The 18,950-nt window shown below is 43.1% G+C and overlaps 1 protein-coding gene across 2 annotated transcripts in view; it reads right to left on the reverse strand.

The window, feature by feature from the left end:
• Positions 1 to 18,950, reverse strand: part of SNTB1 (syntrophin beta 1) — a 236,860-nt gene that overhangs the window by 161,617 nt on the left and 56,293 nt on the right. The gene's annotated exons all lie outside the window — the stretch shown is intronic.

Below are 18,950 nucleotides of genomic sequence, written 5' to 3' on the forward strand. Positions count from 1 at the left end.
AGGGTTACACAAATATTTGGTTAAGATTTCATTTTTTAATAAAAATTCACTTTTGGCTGTTTAAAAAGTGGTACTAAAAAGGAGTGCTCGTGTATCAAATGTGTCTTGCATGGACCTCTGACATGTTGGAGGACACAAGGTCTGGACTGTTGCTATGGGGCTAATTCACTTGTGCGCAAACCCTGAAATCAAGCTTCTCCTGCAGCACCTCCTCAGCTAATTGCAGCAGCATCTGTTATGTAAGGATGACCGCTTTCTCATACCGACCTGTGCTGCCACGATCCTCCCATCGGTACTCGGTCAAAATAAGATGCCCAGGCATATGCAAAACTGCAACCGGCGTGCCCCACTTCCAATTACAAAGAGCATCTAATTGAAGCAGCTTTATTACTCTGTCTGGCTCCTTAATCTGCAAATGTGAAAAGCTGCACCTATAAAGTAAATTCATCCGACTACAACCCTAACACCATTTTTATTTATCCTATGTATTTGGGGACATTTTTATTGATGCTACTTATTTGGAAAAAGAATGAGTCATGGTTAAAAATTAGTTTGAGACTGGGCGCCTGGGTGGTTCAGTCGGTTAAGCATCCAATTCTTGGTTTCAGCTCAGGTCAAGAACTCATGGTTTGTGGGTTCAAGCCCTGCATTGGATCCTTGGATCCTCTCTCTCTCTCTGTCTCCCTCTGTCTCTACTCATCTCTCTCTCTCTCCCTCCTTCCCTAGCCCCCCTTACTCTCTCTCTCAAAAATAAATAAATAAATAAACTTAAAAAAATTGGTTTGAGATCATTGACCATTGGTTTAGATAAAGGTGGGTAGTAACTTCAAATAGTCCACCCTGATCTGATTATTTTATTGTATCACTTGCTCCAAGTACATCAGAGGAATGGGATTTGAATATGGAAAAATATTCATGGTGGTACGTTGTTGTTAAATAAACACAAGAGGTTCAAATGAGCCCTATGTGGCATATTTTTTATATATACGCACACATATACACACATGTACACTACATATTAGATATGCTTGGAAAAGATTTCAAGTGTATATGCCAATGTCATATACTATACAAAAAGCCAATTAGAATTATTTTTAGAAAGCAAAGCAAAGAAACATAACATTTCTCAATGTAGAACGATAGGTGAGATTGGCATGTGTGCCCAAATGCAGCAAGCAAATAAATGTGTGAGATGAGCCTGGGGTTTGCTAAGTACAGTCTATTTATTCCTTCATTCACTCCCAGCGTTTTGGAAAAGAGACACACATACGTAAGCAGTGAGGCCAGACAGGGCAGTGGCGTGAGCACTGGTTTAGACATACAGACAACTGGGTCCAAGTTCCAATTCTGTTCTGAAAAGCTGTCTATCCTCAGGCACACTTGACCTCTCTCAGCCTCAATCTTCTCATCTACAAAGTGAAGACAGTGATACCTACCTGGCAGGACTATTGTAAAGAAAGTGAAATATGCTCACAGCCTTAGAATGTCCAATAAATGGCAGCAAATCTCAGTACGAGGGTGTGCTTCCTCCGGCCACAAGGTGCTTCCAGTCTAGTGTGGAAGGCAGCAGACACGTGAACAGAGAAATCACACTACAACCCCATCGTCACTGCTACGGAAGCATGAACAATGCATTTGGAACTCAGCAGGCCGGCCTGATGAAGTTCAAGCCAGAGAGTCTGAACTTCTTGCTCATTCACCATGAAGGAAAAAGATTACTTCAGGCTCTGCCAAATCTTTTGGGTCCCTGAAAGCTGGAAAGGAAACCCAGGGGAATCAGCAAAGAGCAGAAGGGCCTTGGATGTCAGCCTTTCAGCCCGGGTACCCTGCAGAGGTGCCCTGTACCAGGGGACACTGAACAACATGTGCATGGGTAATTTGGCTGTCAAAGCTCTTGGACACCCTGGCAAGGTTTGGGCTCAGAGGGACAGCTGTGGGCCCAGGTCTGCCTACTTTACTAGTTCTGGTTGGCGTGCGTTCTTTGCTGCTGCGGTAGAACATGGAGCCCCATCATCCTGTGTCACCTGCTCGGCAGGGGTGTGTGTCTCCTGCAACTGCAACTCTCAGAATAAAGTTCTCCCCGCAACAAGCTGAACTCGTCAACCCACACTGCATTCCAGCTTTCAAACTCTGAATGCTATTTTCAGTAGCGATTCCCTTCTAAGGAGCATGGAGTAGGGAAGAGGTCTGAATAATTTGTTGGAAAGGAGGCATGAGATTTTAAAGATCCCGCGGCAAGTTAGCTCACAATATCTTGTACGATCTCAAACCCAATGTAAGATTTGAGCTTTGGAAACCATTTTCCTTGTGGTCTTTTATTGTTTTGATGAAATAGAAAGCTGGTAAGAGAAAAAGGCCCCCAAACGAGGAGGGGCGGGGAGGATGACAACAGCTGGAGAGGGGTTAGAGCAGAGGTGGTGGAACCGCACAGCTGAGTTAGGAATCCAGCAGGAGGGTGGGGATGGGGGTGAGGAGGAAAGCAAGGAGGGGTAAGCAGGAAGCACTGGAGGTGGTAGGAGGGAATGTAGGAGGCAGAGCGGGAATGGGAGGGAAGCAAGCTGGAAGATGGAGAAGGAGGGTCAGGAATAGAGGTTGGAACATCATGGCATCTGCCAATGGGGTTCCATGCCACATCCCTTCAGCCACTTCTGCCTTGAACCACATCTGATTTCAGCTCCAGCTCTGGCCAGCCATTCCTTCAGACACTGAGAACATCCCATCTTTTTGGTTTTGGTTTTGTGTTTTTTTGAGTAGAGTTAACACACAACGTTACATTAGTTTCAAGTGTACAACATAGTGATTCCACAAGTTTATACATTATGCTGTGCTCACCACCAGGGAGATCGCTACCGTCTATTGCCATACCATACAATGCTATTACAACATCACTGACTCTATTCCTTATGCTGTGCCTTTCATTCCCATGGACTTATTCCTTCTGTAACTGGAAGCCTGTATCTCCCGCTCCCCTTACCCATTTTGCCCATCCCCTACCACCTCCCCTCTGGCAACCATCAGTTTGCTGCCATCTTGAGGCTGCCATCTTGAGGCTGCCCAGCTCCTCTGCTTCAGAACTTCCTCCAAAGCTGCAGAGCCCACTCAGCCAAGTGTGGAGGAGTTAATGTGAGGCAGAGAAGCAGGAGGTAAGGAGAGGGAGCAAGGGTGGGGTGAGGAGTTGGTGGATAATGCTCCAGCCTTCAAACCTCTGGTGGGGGGTGGGAGACGTTACTCTAGGTGCACTCAGAACACTTCCTCCAACGGTCGCCAATGAGATTGAGTCCCCAGTTGCCCAAAGTGGTAACCAGCTCAATATTTCAATATTCCACTCTTCATAGACTTTCCATTCTTCCCTCAACCAATCTCTTGGCCCTCACTTCAGCGTCTAGAGGTCACCTCCCAAGTAAGTCCTTGTCTCAGACTCTGCTTTCAGAGGACCCCAAACTAAAACAGGATGGAGGGAAGGAAGTTGGTGGCAGCAGTGGCCACAAGAGAGAAAGAACACAAGATACACCCATGCAGGTCCTACAATACACAATACTAATCACAGTAACTAGGCCTGAAAGGAATCTCAAGACACTACCTTAAGGAAGTCACTTCACCATCTCAGACAGGAGAGCCTTTCTTAAAAGTTGCTATGTGAAAATTCCTCGATACCATTCACAAACTCTTTGAAGTTAAGAGTTATCATTAGCACTGATACTGAATTAGACCACTAGCACCAAAAGCCTAAAGAAAGATATTACTGTTGCCTTGTTATAACCCAATCTGATCAGTCTGACTGATGATCATGTGGAAGGTCAGTGTGTGAGTTCAGGGCTCACTATACTGAAACAACTACCTCCTTTCCCATCTCAACAAGGGCTTCTGTTTTTACCACATATTCAGCAGGTGCTGAAGTCTCCCCTGCTTACTGGTACAGCATAAGCAAAATGACTTTGCTCACTCTTATTTAAAAACACTGTGCTGAGGTTTGAAAATCTATATTTTAATACTTAAATTAAAAAATCATTAGCTATCACTTAAGAACCTGAGTATTTCTTATTTTAGCTCTCAGACTCTCTCTAGCTTCTTAGATGTTCTCAGAGACACTGACACAAAGTTTGTATCACTGGTTTAAATTTTATTGGGTAAGAATTCATTTTGTTACTTTGTAAAAAAAAAAAAAGAACCATATATTTTTCATAGCAAAGCTATTTTCTTGATAAAATCACCCTCCGTGGATTAAACTTCTCTTTCAACATTGATATCAAATATGTAACTCCCAGAATTACTCAAATAGCTAAACAAATTTATGAGTAAATTTCAGATAACATGTAAGATGAAGGTGGGCATTTTGAAATAGACTCCTATTTAAATAATCATTACAGAGAGGGGCGCCTGGGTGGCTCAGTCGGTTGAGCGTCCGACTTTGGCTCAGGTCATGATCTCACAGTTCGTGAGTTCAAGCCCCGTGTTGGGCTCTGTCCTGACAGCTCAGAGCCTGGAGCCTGCTTCAGGTTCTGTGCCTCCCTCTCTCTCTGCCCCTTCTCTGCTTGTGCTCTGTCCTCTCTCTCTCTCAAAAATGAATAAATGTTAAAAAAAAATAAACAAATAATCATTACAGAGAAAAAACACACTTCAGCAGAAAGAAAGCAGTTCCATCAGATTTTCTTTTTGCTTCTCATGGTACAAACGGAAAAAAATCTGAATTCTAAGAGGGAAAATTAGAGCCATTATATGGACTATCTGTGACGGTCCTCGGAATGAAAAAAGCTATTCAAGACCCACAACGTAGAGAGTGCATGTAGCTGGTTGTAATTGACAGTGACCTTCCAGTAGTGTTTGGAAGAGGCACATCCTGGCACTGTGGGATGGTGGAGGTAATTAAACAGTCATGAACATCTGAAAATGGAATGCTGACAAGAAAGCATCCTGCCATTATCAGCACTAATAGTCTAGTAGACGATCTGCAGTGCTCCTCTTCAGCTTAAATAATGTTTGCCAGAATTGTCAGTCAACGCTTGTCTCCCTCTCTTTTTGCATCAAGTTGCAGGAATTTTATGGATCCTGCTGGGATCAAGAGAGGAAGAGTCACCAGGGTTCTCCTGGATAGGGAGCTGGAAGGCGGGAGCAGGAGAGATCAGAAAAACGCATCTCAGTACAAGCCCTCACCTGCTGACCAACACAGGGAAGAACAGTATGGGGTCGATGACAGGCGGGTGCCAAGCGTGCCTCATCTCGTTATCTGCATTTGCAACAACTTAAAAAGCCCCATAAACCTGCCGAAAACTTCAGAGACGTGTGCTGAGAACCAGGCTGACACGGAAAGTTCATTTCTTCCCTTTGCTGTCCAACGACTATTGTCTACAGAGTGTGAAACCATCTAACCCAGATAAGGGGCGGGTGAGTGGTGATAAGAGCCTGTGTGTTGTTTCAGGCAGATCAGGGTTCAAGTGCTGTACCTGCCATTTACCTGAGGGGTGACTGTGAGAAAAGTATTTTCTTTTCCTGCTCAGGTTCTGCTCTGAAAAATAATGGTAATAACCACCACTACCCTGTAGGGTTGCTGGGAGCCTTCAGCGTGATCGTGGCACCCGGTACAGAGGATTACTCACTAAGTAATACTCATGGCCACTGCCTTTAGACACGAGGAAAACTAATGCCAGACTTTTTCTCACAGTAGGTGGAACACTGTGACAAGACTCAGAGCCAAAATACCGTAGAGGAGATTCATGACAGAACAGAAGGTTCTATCGTTCCTCTGTAAAATCCGCCAGGTGCCTACACTGGCCTGGGTGGTTTCCTATGAGAATTCTCAGTTTGCTGACCACTGGGCAAATAAACGGCTAACAAATTCTGTGTGAGGGTGCATCCAATCCCCGTGGTCTTTTAGCTACATCTCATAGCTTATATCGTACAGGTTAGCAGCCAGCTTCCTGGGCAACTCTTTGTGAGCCTGACTGTAGAATGGTACTGCCATGCAAATATCCTTTCTCCACTCCCTCCCTCTTGCCCGTCACCCTTGCAAATTATTTGTTGAACAAAATATTTATTAACTGACCTCTATGTGCTGAACACTTTCTTTAAATGTTTATTTATTTTTGAGAGAGAGAGCATGTGAACCAGGGAGGGGCAAAGAGAGAGGGGACAGAGGATCCAAAGTGGGCTCCACACTGACAGCAGAAAATCCAATGTGGGGCTCAAACTCAGGAATCCTGAGATCATGACCTGAGCCGAAGTCGGACGCTCAACCGAGCCACCCGGGCACCCCTCTATCTAACATATCTTTAAGTAGAGAGTGTGGGTTAGTGTTCCAGGACTCTGAACATGATGGCTGCTTCCCTCACGGGCCACTATGCCAAGGACCGTCTGTCAGGTCAAGTGCAAACATGGAAACTGTAAAACAACCATCTCAACTCGACATACGACAGATACACTGCCAATTCCATCAGCAACCCCAGACCGATGTTCCATGCATAAATCCCATGGTTATAAATCCAAGTATCTGTTCAAATTGAGAACCGACTATATACCAGGGCCTGTTCTAATGAATTCTAAATCTTCCCATGGCGAGCCTAAAAGGGCCTTCAAAATGAGTTCCATTTTGCCACAAACTGTTTTGCAAATGGTAGTATGACCCTCACTTATGCCTCTTCAATATACGTTTTGTACCTACACACATAATTGCTATGCGCACTACACTGCAGTCAGAGGCACTGGCTTATTGGAATCTCAGCTCCATCACAAACGGAGTGACTGTGGGCAAGTGACTTAATATATCTGCATTTTAGTTTCATCTTCTACCGGGTAGGAATAATGACATCTATCTTTTCATGGTGATCCAAAGATCTTAAATAGTATATATCTAAAGAGAGCATAGCACTGCGCCTGCCATGGGGTTGCTTAATAAATATAGCTACGAAGAAAAAGTACAGGTATTTTCAGTTAAATGAGTGAACTGCAGATTTATAAATCCAGTCAACTTATACTTTGTCTATTTTAGATTGCTTAAGTCGGGGGGGTGAGGGAGGAGGACTGGGGGGGGGAATAATTAGCTCTTTTTTTCTTTTAAAAAATTTTTTTTAATGTTTATTTATTTTTGACAGAGAGACAGAGCATGAGCGGGGGAGGGGCAGAGAGCAAGGGAGACACAGAATCCGAAGCAGGATCCAGGCTCTGAGCCGTCAGCACAGAGCCTGACGCGGGGCTCAAACTCACAGACCGCGAGATAATGACCTGAGCCGAAGTCGGACGCTCAACCGACTGAGCCACCCAGGTGCCCCTGTTTTGTTTTTTTTTTTTTTTTCTTTTCACCAGTTAAAGACACCACACGACTGCAGTATTAAGAACTACAGTTTCCCTAAAATGAGGTAGCAGCTCCTTCCTTCCAGATCCAGAAAGAATGAAAGATGGTTATTGGGAATGAATCAATAGGATCAATATCATCTCACTGGCCAGTTTAGGAAATCCCAGATGGACCAGGTTAGGAAGGGTTGACTTCTGAGACATCTTAGACTATTTAATGTTTCATTAGAAAAGCTTAGCTCCCTGCCCTTTCCAGGAACCATAAGATGTCAGTGCAGAACAGGGTCTGGGTGAGCATACAGACATCAGTCTCACATCTCAAGGAAGGAAACTGAGGCCCATCAGGCAGATGCTTGCCCTGAATCGCTCAGAGAGCCAGTGCCAAAGCCAGTACCAGAAGCCAAGTCTTGCAGATGCCCGAGGCAGAACCTTCCCCTCTATCATTCAACAGCCCAGCTGTTACAAGATACCATGGGTTTAATTCTGGGAAATGATTATGACTTGTTAAATTTTTAACTTCCCCCTGAAACAAACTTCAACTGAAAACACTCAGCATTCCCAAATTCCATATAATTTCTACAAAGGCGACTGCTATGGCGATTTTATTTCATGAAAATGGGGGACTGTATAAGCAAGTGAACAGTGATTCAAAACTGGAGTTCTCTCTGACAGCCGCATGAAGCAATTTGGCTCTTTTCAAGATGCTTATCTCTCCATGAGGGGATGAAAATTAAAAGTTGGAAAGCTCAAAAACCTTTATAACGAGTTTTACTACGGACACTTTCAATAGGATATGGCGGGCTGCGTTCTTTTCTTCCAAGGGCTCCTATGACTTGTTAAATCAGCTACTTTGTTCAAGTCCCCTTTGGTTATCAAATAAATCCCTACAATTTGTCTGTTTACTCATTACTGCAAGCTTGAGCCACTGAGGGAAAGACAGCATTACAGTTTATGATTTAAAAAAGAAAAACAAAAGCTACAACCCAAAATGATGTCTGCTGTCTCTAGCAGAGCTCACATTTAAAGCACACTTTTCCTGGGGCGCCTGGGTGGTTCAGTGGGTTAAGTGTCCGACTTCGGCTCAGGTCGTGATCTTGCAGTCCGTGAGTTCGAGCCCCGCGTCGGGCTCTGTGCTGACAGCTCGGAGCCTGGAGCCTGTTTCAGATTCTGTGTCTCCCTCTCTCTGACCCTCCCCCGTTCATGCTCTGTCTCTCTCTGTCTCAAAAATAAATAAAGGTTAAAAAAAAAAATTAAAAATAAATAAATAAAGGAGACTTTTCCAGTAACTCCTTGTGTTTAACCAGAAAAGCAGAAACCTCGCTCTCAGGATGTGGGTTCTGGGTTCTTGCACGTGAAAAGTTCTTCTTTTGCTTTCAAATCATTATGCCACTTACTTCAGTTCAGAGTTGATCGTTTCTTTTTTGAAACAAAGGAATATTCTATGAATAGGGAGCACGTGCATTTCTTTGAGACACCTGCATGCCGCCGTATGGAAGGGCATGGCTGCTTACATAATGGGCACAGGTCAACTCCATCTGCTTTTGCTTTCGGGAGTTTACACGTGGGGGTAAAACATACTCGTTTCAAGGGGCAATTCGAACCACGACTACTAGCAATATCAAGAGTGCTGGTGCATGGGACGAACATCACAGGGAAGTGACAGAGAAAACGAATTCTGCCTAATAGGCCCTACCTGGAAGTAAACTTGTATGTATGCAGAGTATGGGGTAGTCAAATATCGTCTCTAAGAGGTGCCCACAAAGTGGTTAAAAAACACACACACAATAGTTTATCTCAGAATCATTCGGTGTTCTGTTCCTTTCCTTTTCCTAGAACGAGTCACATACCTGAGGATCGTTCTGCATGGATAAGAATGTCGATCTGTGTTAAAAATCTGGCTGTGGTTTTAAATTGAGGGGTAGGAAGAGTGTCCGTGGCTGGTGATTGGTGGTTTAGGCAGAGGTGTCTGTTTCATTTTTCTTCCTAAAAAATCGGTTCTATGGTCAGTGTATTGCTCATGGAGTTGCAGGGGGCAGGCTCAATGACTCTAGATCTCCAAGCAATAGGTCTGTCTGAAATTCCCATTTAGCCAACCAAGTAATCTTTCCCTTTCTTCAACTGCCTTCCCTAAGGATGCTGGCTGGGAATTCCAAGCTCTTCGGTCCCTCTGAAAGAAGGAATGAAGCATGGATCTGTATCTCTAGTTTACTAGGTAATGACAAATAATCTGCTCTAACCTCCACGTACAAACAACCACGTCCTTTCCGTTCTCTGTCATTTCTAAGCTTCATGGCTTTCATTGGTAAGATCCTGAAGGGACACAAGAGGTTGGTGATAAATTTCACAAAACCTGGCACTTAGTAAGGTAAACTCTATTTAAATGTCAGCATCCAGTAATCACTATGGAGAAGTAGGTAATGCCTCAAGGAGAAGTAGCTGCTGTGATTACTTTGTTGTAATTACTAGTTTAAACTAGTTAACACCAGACTTTCCCACTATACTGCAAGCTCTGCTAGGAGGGTACAATACGTGTCTTGTTCAAGGCTATCACCCTAAGACTATAAAGTTCTGTTACTAACAATATCAACCTGAAGGCTTATCATGAAGAATTAAATAAGGCCAATGAAAGTAAAGTCCTCAGCACAGTGCTTAGAACACAGCAGATAGTCAATAAATATTTTGTTTACTAAAAATAAGAGAGACACACAAAGAAGAAAGAAGATTATAACTTGAGAAGTTCAAGACTGGCGCTAAGTGTTGTTTGCATAACAGTCATGAGAGCTAATATTGATTGAGGACTTACCATGGGCCAGGCTGTATGCTGCCTCATCTCATGCCTGACAGCAACCTTAAGATCACTATAGATGAAGGTGCTGAGACCTTTGGGAAATAATACTCCTTAGGTTACCAAACGAGCAGATGGCAATTCTAGGGCCCACAGTAGGATTTACCAGTCTCTGTCTGGCATATTGTTATGGCAGCCCCTAGCACACTCAGACATAGGGGTAAACATGAGTCAGTCTGGGATTCTCTCAGGAAGGAGGAAAAACCAGGAAGAGGAAGGACAAGCAGAATCAATGTTGCTTCTCAATTATCCCCCCAAGCATTTTTATTGTTAACTCTGCTCTTCTGAAGGTAACCCTTAGACTAGCGGATCATGGGGAATTAGAGACAAAATAGTTAAGGTTCAGGATATTCGGAAAAGACCTTAGGGAAGTCCAAGGCTTTGCAGCAGGCAGATGTCGGCAGAAAGTATGGTGGTGGCAGAGACGCACGTAAAGAAAGGCCACGAGCCAAGGCACATGAATCTGCTCACTCCAAATTCTATCAAGGGCTACTTTCACTGGAGACCAAAACTTCCATGACTGGAAATAACATTTCCATGATTTCCCATGATGTATGTGGGGATGTCAAAGAAGCAAAGGAAATATAAAAAGGCTTCACAAACACCTCCAAGTGAACCAGCTTGGATTTTATTAGAGGGCCTCTTCCTCCCCGTGAGGCCCCCCGGGATTGCCATGCCAACCATCTATTAATATGCAAGGGCTGATGTGGCAGGGCTAGAGCATGGAAGCCTTGGAAGCCTTGGAAGCCAGAAGCTGGAGGAAAATTAAAGGCACTTCATTCCCATAAGCCCTCTGATTACATTACCATATGGGAGCCACAGGCGCACATAATTTTTTCTCCCAAATCACACCTGGGTGAAGTGCTCATTAGCTCTCACCTGTGTCTTAACATGTTAACATTTTCCACACTGTGTGTCTTAGTCTGTTTGGGCTGCTGTAACAAAAGACAGACTAGGTGGCTTGTAAACAACAGAAAATTGTTTCCCACAGCTTTGGAAGCAGAAGTCTGAGATCGGGATGCCAGCATGGGCAGGTGAGGGCCTTCTTTTGGGGTCCAGCAGCTTTACATGGTGGGAGGGGTGAGGGAACTCTGTGAGGTCTCTTTCATAAGGGTGCTCACCCCATTCATCAGGAATCTATCCTCATGACCTAAGAACCTCCCGAAAGCCCCACCCTACTAATACCATCACATTGGGCATTAGGATTTCAACGTATGAATTGGGGGGGGGGCACACAAGCATTCAGACCATAGCACCCTTTCTCTGCTGTCTTCTATTTATCGATATATCCACACCTCCCTTTCTTCTCTTTCTCCTCTCTCTCTTTCTCAACAGTTTGTAACATGGAGTGAAACTCAAACGTCAAATGGTTTGCTTGTTCAGTGACACGTTAGCATGGTAGGGTGGCAGCCTAAGTCATGGATCCACCTTCAACTTGTCCTGTGACCTTCAACATGTCACATCATCTCTCTGAATTTGTTTCTTCACCCATAGAATAGAGGCGTTAGAAATAAGTGTTTTTTATACACCATGAGGGTATAAAAAGTTCTTTACAAATTGTTGTTCCATTTAATCCTCTCACTCTTGTGAGACATGTATTATTACCTCCATTTCCCTGAAAATATTTGGGATGCCTACTCCACAGAGTCAATGCTCTAAATAAATTATAGGACATATGAAAAATACTTTGTCAACTACAAAGCACCAAAGAAATGTTAGTTAGCTATCAATTTGTTCTCAGTTTAAACAAATCTCATGATTTATATAGTGGATGCTTCTGTTGGTGCTTTCTAAGAGGGGAAAGAAAGGCAATTTATACCTAAACTTGACATCATCTCCTATAAAGTAGGAAGTTTTGATAAAGAAATGAAAACAAAAGCTCAGAAAAACCTAACTGCAAGCACTATCCAGAGACTGGGGGACACACTGGGTTCCAAAGTCGTTTCGGGGAACAGGCAGCTGTTGACACTTTTACGGCTGAGGGCAGATCCAGGGCCAGCCGTGTCAAGGTCTAGCTTCATGAAATGTGGCTTCAGCACATCTCCACCTACACTTGTAGCGTAGGCCTCATTTGCTCCCTGTGATTCTCCAAATCAGAACTTTTCTCAACCCACTGTCATCTGTCATAACGTATAATCCCATTTTTCAGACCTACTAGCTCCCCCTAGAAAACAACATAGAAGTGGCTAAACCAGTCTGGTTGAAATGTTGATCAGTGCTAAGGAGTTACTGTGTTACCCCGGAAAGGGGGAGCCTGACAGTGTGTCAGGCCACTGAATGAAAGAATTTCAGGTTAGACCTACTTTTCATGCATCGTCATAACATGAGCAAAAACACCCACCAGAACTTGTAAAGCATGTCTTGGATGAAGTAGAACTTTCATGCAGAGTCTACTACAGACTTGTGCGATACATAGGATAAAGATTATTATTATTTTCAAATAAGGGAAGCAAGTCTTGGAGAGGCTGATTTCTTCCCTCCTGCCCTCCCTGTATACATCTCTTCCTTCCTTCCTAAATATAACAGAAATGTTCCTCCCCACAATTCCACATTCTTCCTAGCTCTGTTCTTAAAATCTGTCACTGCATATCATCAACCAAAATCCTCAAAAACAACACTTTAAAGCTGAGAACAGCAGGTACATAAAAGCCCTATGTAAGTTGTAAAACTCAATACAAGTATGAATAATCTAGCTTCAGATAACTGCACACATCACCATTGTGTTCTTTTTTTTTTTAAACAAAACAACAAAGTTTTTATTGTTGGTCTTTCTTTCTTTCTTTCCTTCTTTCTTTCTTTCATTTCTTTCTTTTCTCTTTTTTTGTTTTTGTTTCTGTTTTCACCAAACACATGGCAGCTCCAAGAATTCCCGAATCTGTCCTCCATTCTGTTCCAATGAAAAGGAACCAGAAGACTTCACTCATCAACCATTTCTGCAATTTAGGAATAAGCTAAAATTGCAAAGCAAATCATGGTTCATAAGAATTGTTCTTCTGTCTGGCAGCTGCGGTGGGTGTGTCATGGGCATAACAGTGAACAATAGAAGCCAAAGCCATCCTCAGAGTGGAACAAATTTCCCCTGTGAAACTGTGTCCAGAGCAGTGTTTACTAAAAAGCTCTTGTAATTTTAAGAGAAAGAACAAGAGTTAATTTGGAAAGAGGCCCATGCATTATTGAAATTAGTTTTAAAATAATCCTTCTCCCTCCCCAATTTACCTACACCCCCTGAATCTTCAATCAGCGAGCCTTGTGGACAGTAGCAGACGCAGGGTCTCATTAGTTACCAGGACCCAGCAGGGTTGTGAAGTTGAAGGGAAATGACTCCAGCCTATCCAAGGAAATAAGCTAGCCTAAGGAGAAGAGAGGAATTCCAACCATGGCGGTTGTTCTGGGACAAAGGCATTCAGTCTGGGTTCAAACACAAAGGAGCATTTCTGTCAAAAAGGGAATTTCCCAGGAAGCCTAAGTCCTTCTGTGCAAGTATTTAGGAACTCAAGATGGAAAGCAGCACATCAGGGCTCCTAATGAACTAAAATTACATTCTGCAGAGGAATTAGAATGAACTGTTATTTGATGTTGGGTAGGAAATATTTGGGCATCATGGAAGAAGGAAAAGAAGAAAGGGTCAGAGAAGTTCAGGGTCCCCAGTGTTTGGATTAGGGAATTAAACATATCTCAAGGGCTGTCGTTACAAAAAGATTAACGTTCAGTTCCACACTCTCCTGACATTTACCTCAACTATTAGGTATTAAATATTTACAAAGCACTTGGGCTTGTAGAGCACTTCCTAATTTTTCTTCCAATTATTGCCTTCCTCACAGATAGGGGAATGTCACTATTACTTCTATTTTATTGGTTAGGAAGTGGGTGAGGGGGTCATAAATGCCAACTGACTTACTCAAAATGGTAAGGTTAATGGAAGACTTGGGGCTGACATGAGTAAAATTGATGCAGTTCAGGCATGAACCCATATTCGTACAGTCACCAATCCAAACCTAGGGGAAATCAGCTGATGGGCCTAAAAGAAATTCAACAAGAAAGCAGTTGCCTGCTTCCTTTCTATAAAGAAAAAGTCTATGATGTATGTTCATCATAGGGAAGACATTAGATTGGATTCTTTTCCTTTATTCTTTAATTTTAGTGACATGAAAAGAGCTGGAAGGGAAGGGAAGTGATGTACCACTTATAAATATGGCCAAAGACAAGGTGAAGTCCATAGCGGCCACGGCCCTGATCACGCTCTCTACGTGCTGAGCCATGGAGCTGTCGTGTCAAGAGCATGGCACATGCTATGTTTTTTATTTTACAAAGTAAAGCATCCAAGTTCAGATTCTCCATCATCTCCACATCTTTCTTCTATAGAGTGATCTTTCAAGAAGACAATCCATTTCCTTTATTGGATTTTGTAGTCAAATGATTACAATGACTAATGGTTATAGAGCATTCATTCACCAGGTGCCAGATATATTATCGATGCTTTGAATCTATTTACTCAATCTTCACAGCAACATTATGAGGTGGTTACAATTATTACTGTGGAATACAGTAATATTAATTGGAATACAGTAATATTAATGTGGAAACAGAGGCCCAGAGAGTTTAAGACTGATTACACCACAGCTAGTCAGCAGCAGAGCAAGAACTTCACTCCACAGCTCAAGCTCTTGATTGCTTATGCACAGTAACATTCTATCAGCCTTCTGTCCATACCCTTATGTCAGACTGTGAATTTGCACACAGGGATGCATCTTCCTGGTGTGCAATGCATCCACCTCCACTTCTTCTTCTTTTTCTTTTGTTTAATGTTTATTTTTGAGAGAGAGAGTGAGAGAGAGAGAGCAGGGAGGGGAAGATTGAGAGGGAGACACAGAATCTGAAGCAGGCTCCAGGCTCTGAGCCATCAGCACAGAACCCAATGCAGGGCTCAACTCATGAACCGTGAGATCATGACCTGAGTCAAAGCTGGATGCTTAACCAACTGAGCCACCCAGACACCCCTATCCACCTCCACTTCTTATAGCTCTTTTCCTTTAAGATGAAACATTATCTTTGCATGATCATATTCCAGAGGTATGTCAAAGTCTACCAAGTCTTGATGGCAACTATTCAATGATTTTATTTCTTTGAATTAAAAAATCTCTAGGTAACTTTGAATCATGTTTTCTGCATTGGTACAGTTAAAATTTTAACCATACAATATGGTATTTTATCCCCTGCTGATTTTTAATAATACGAATCGGAGCATCTTCCCCATTTTTCCTTTTCTCTATCAAGGGTCTACAAGCTATTAGCCCATGAGCCAATCTGGCTCTTAGCTTGTATTTGTATGCCCTGCATGCTAAAAATAGGGCTTTTTAAAAAATGTTTTCAAAGGTTGTAAAATAGAAAAGAGGGAGGGAGAGGAGAAGTAGGAGGGAAAGAAGGAGTAGAAGAAAAAAAGGGAAGGGCGAAGGACAAGTGTGTGATAAAGAGCCTATGTGACCTACAGAGCCTACAATATTTACTCTTTGGCTCTTTATAGAAAAAGAAATTGCTGATGTCATATTTTATATAATTTCTAAAGTTTACCAGAGAAATGTATTTCCTAGGCTAGTACATGGGTGGCTCAGTCGGTTGAGAATGACTCTTGATTTTGGCTCAGGTCATGATCTCACAGTTGTGGGATCAAGCCCCAAGTCGGGCTCAGTGCTGACAGCATGAAGCCTGCTTGGGATTCTCTCTCTCCCTCTCTCTCTGCCCCTCCCTGCTCATGCATGCATTTTCACTCTCTCTTTCAAAATAAATAAACATTTAAAAAGAAAAAGAGAAATGTATTTCCTTTTTTCTCTGGGCATTTTGTTCTGTCCATTGCCATAATCAGATGTCCTCTTCATCCGATTAGCCCATATCTGAGGAAATAAAAAAAAAAGAAATCATAGGTATGGCAGTGGCAATAATTAGTGGTGTGCTGGAGCTGGCTTGCACAGTGGATCATGTGCACCTCTTCCCAAGTCAGCATTCAATGACTTTGGTACTTTGCATCAACGATGGTCACAGTATTTACACCATGGAGATTGGCAAACACTGCCACATTTTACCTAACTATATGGGAGAAAAATACATCATAGTAAGTCCTAATTCTCTAGTACTATGCAAGGGTCAGGATTACAGTTGGGTATGTGTAGGAGTTACAGAGGTGACCATATAAAGACAGCCTTGTATAAAGAATGTTGAGAAAGTAAGAATTTAAATCAAGAGTCACAAACCCAAATACTCATAGGGGCTGGGCAGGTAGAATGTGCATTACAATGGGCTGGACAAAAACAACAACAACAATAAGAAATAACAAGTCGGTGCGAAGAAGAGAACAAAATCAAGGACATTCAAAATTTTTTTTAAAGTTTATTTTTGAGAGAGAGAGCACAAAGAGGGAGGGACAGAGAAAAAGGGAGACACAGAATCCAAAGCAGGCTCCAGGCTCCAAGCTGTCAGCACAGAGCACAATGCAGGGCTTGAACTCACAGACTGCAAGATCATGACCTGAGCCGAAGTCGGACACTTAACAGACTGAGCCACCCAGGTGCCCCTGAAAGCTGTACCTTTTTTTTTTTTTTAACGTTTTTTAATTTATTTTTGAGACAGAGAGAGACAGAGCATGAATGGGGGAGGGGCAGAGAGAGAGGGAGACACAGAATCGGAAGCAGGCTCCAGGCTCTGAGCCATCAGCCCAGAGCCCGACGCGGGGCTTGAACCCACAGACTGCGAGATCGTGACCTGAGCTGAAGTTGGACGCTTAACCGACTGAGCCACCCAGGCGCCCCTGAAAGCTGTACCTTTAAATAACTTTTTCCTGCCTCTCCCAGGCATTATTGCATTGGTTTGTAAAGGGTTAAAAAGGCTTTTGATGAGATATAAGGAAAAGTGTACCAATGCACGATTACTGAGTAAGGGATGAATTACTGAGAATGATGACTGGCTCACCTGACCTAGAGGATGTTTCCAACTGAAAGCATCACGTTCATCTGAGGCCATTATGGCCTCAATGAAGCAGAGGGCTTCATTGGTGGGGTGGCCCCTAAGCATCCTGCCCCAGTAGTAGGAGCTTCCTCCTACAGCAGGGGTAGAAAAGGTCTCCCTCTTTTGGACATTGGTAAACTATTTCAAGCCATATGGGTGGCATTTCATTTGGTTGTTCCACTTGGGAGCTTTAAATGATCCAAGTAGACTAGAATCATGGATTTGCTCTCAGAGTAACACATTTCCTTCCTTTTTCTGGAAGTTATCAAGGCTGATAGGTTTTTTTTTTTCCCAATGGGGAACCCCACATAAACATCAGAGAAGGCCCCAAACACAGCATGAGTTTCTCAAAACTAAGCCAGGGCTCTCCTGTGGCTCTTGTAAAAGTGGAGAAGGAAGACAGATCAACTCAAGTCTTGCAGGGGGTATGGAGACAAATAAAACCAATAGGGATCCCAGTGATCAGACCTATGCCAAGCCTCAATTCAGATTTTTTTTTTTTTAGGTTTATTTATTTATTTTGAGAGATAGAGAGTGAGCAGGGAAGAGACAGAGAGAGAGGGAGACAGAATCCCAAGCAGGCTCCGCACCGTCAGCACAGAGCCCGATGCAGGGCTCAAACCCAAGAACTGTGAGATCATGACCTGTGTGGAAATCAAGAGTTGGACGCTTAACCGACTAAGCCACCCAGGAGCCCCCAAGTCTCAATTCAGACTTTTAATAATGATTGGGAAGAAAGTATAGAGGTTTCCAAGTGTGCAAAAATAAGACGTTCCAAAGAAATGCAAAGTGAGGTGAGGGTAAACTACTGGAAGCTTCCTTGAGACCCTGCAGAGGGTCATCAGAAGGGCTGCCTCTTCCCTGAAGGTGAATGCAAAACAATGCATTTAGAGAAAGATGCACCTCCAGAAAAAGGATGTTGAACCATCCTTGTGGTCACAGAAAAGCACGGAGGAAGCAAGGGTGCAGTATCCTAACGACACCATCCAACATGGGCAAAAAAGTCTGCATAGTAAATAGTCTGCTTTGGGGTTTTTTGTCTCCCATCACTGACATTATACCTATGAAGTGTTATGAAATACTGTAACTAAAGTGGTTTAAAATGAAATGACTAAAAAGCCTTTTGTTTTCACAACTGCTATGGACTAAATATTTGTGTCCCCCCCAAATTCGAATGTTGAAAACTTTATTTTTTTATTTTAGAGACAGAGAGTGTGTGCACTCAAGTGGGGTAGGGTCAGAGGGAGAGAGAGAGAGAGAGAGAGAGAGAGAGAGAGAGAGAGAGAGAGAGAGAGGATCTTAAGCAGGTTCCATGTTCGGCGCAGAGCCTGACACGGGGCTCAATTCCACAACCCTGAGATCACAACCTGAGCAGGAATCAAGAGTCAGATGCTCAACTGTCTGAGCCACCCAGGTGCCCCCATACATTGGAATCTTAATCCCCAGGGTGATATTAGGAGGTGGGGCCTTTGGGAGGGGCTTCTTCTTCATAAATGAGATTAGTGCTCTAATAAAAGAGGCCCAAGATATAGAATCACTATACTCACACCTGAAACTAATTTAACACTGTATATTAATTATAGTGGAATTAAAATTTTTAAAAATAACAAAATGGAAAATTAAAAGAGGCCCGGGAAAGCTCCCTTGTCCATTTTGCCATGTGAGGACACAGTGAAAACATGGCTGTGTGTGAACCAGGATGTGGGCTCTCATCAAACATTAGAATGTGCCAGCATTTTGACCTTGGACTTTCCAGCCACTGTAAGAAATAAAGATTTTTCTTTAATTTTATTATTTTGAGAGAGGGGGGTAGAGGGAGAGAGAG

The sequence above is a fragment of the Felis catus genome, chromosome F2 (assembly GCF_018350175.1).
Source record: "Felis catus isolate Fca126 chromosome F2, F.catus_Fca126_mat1.0, whole genome shotgun sequence".
Lineage (NCBI taxonomy): Eukaryota > Metazoa > Chordata > Mammalia > Carnivora > Felidae > Felis > Felis catus.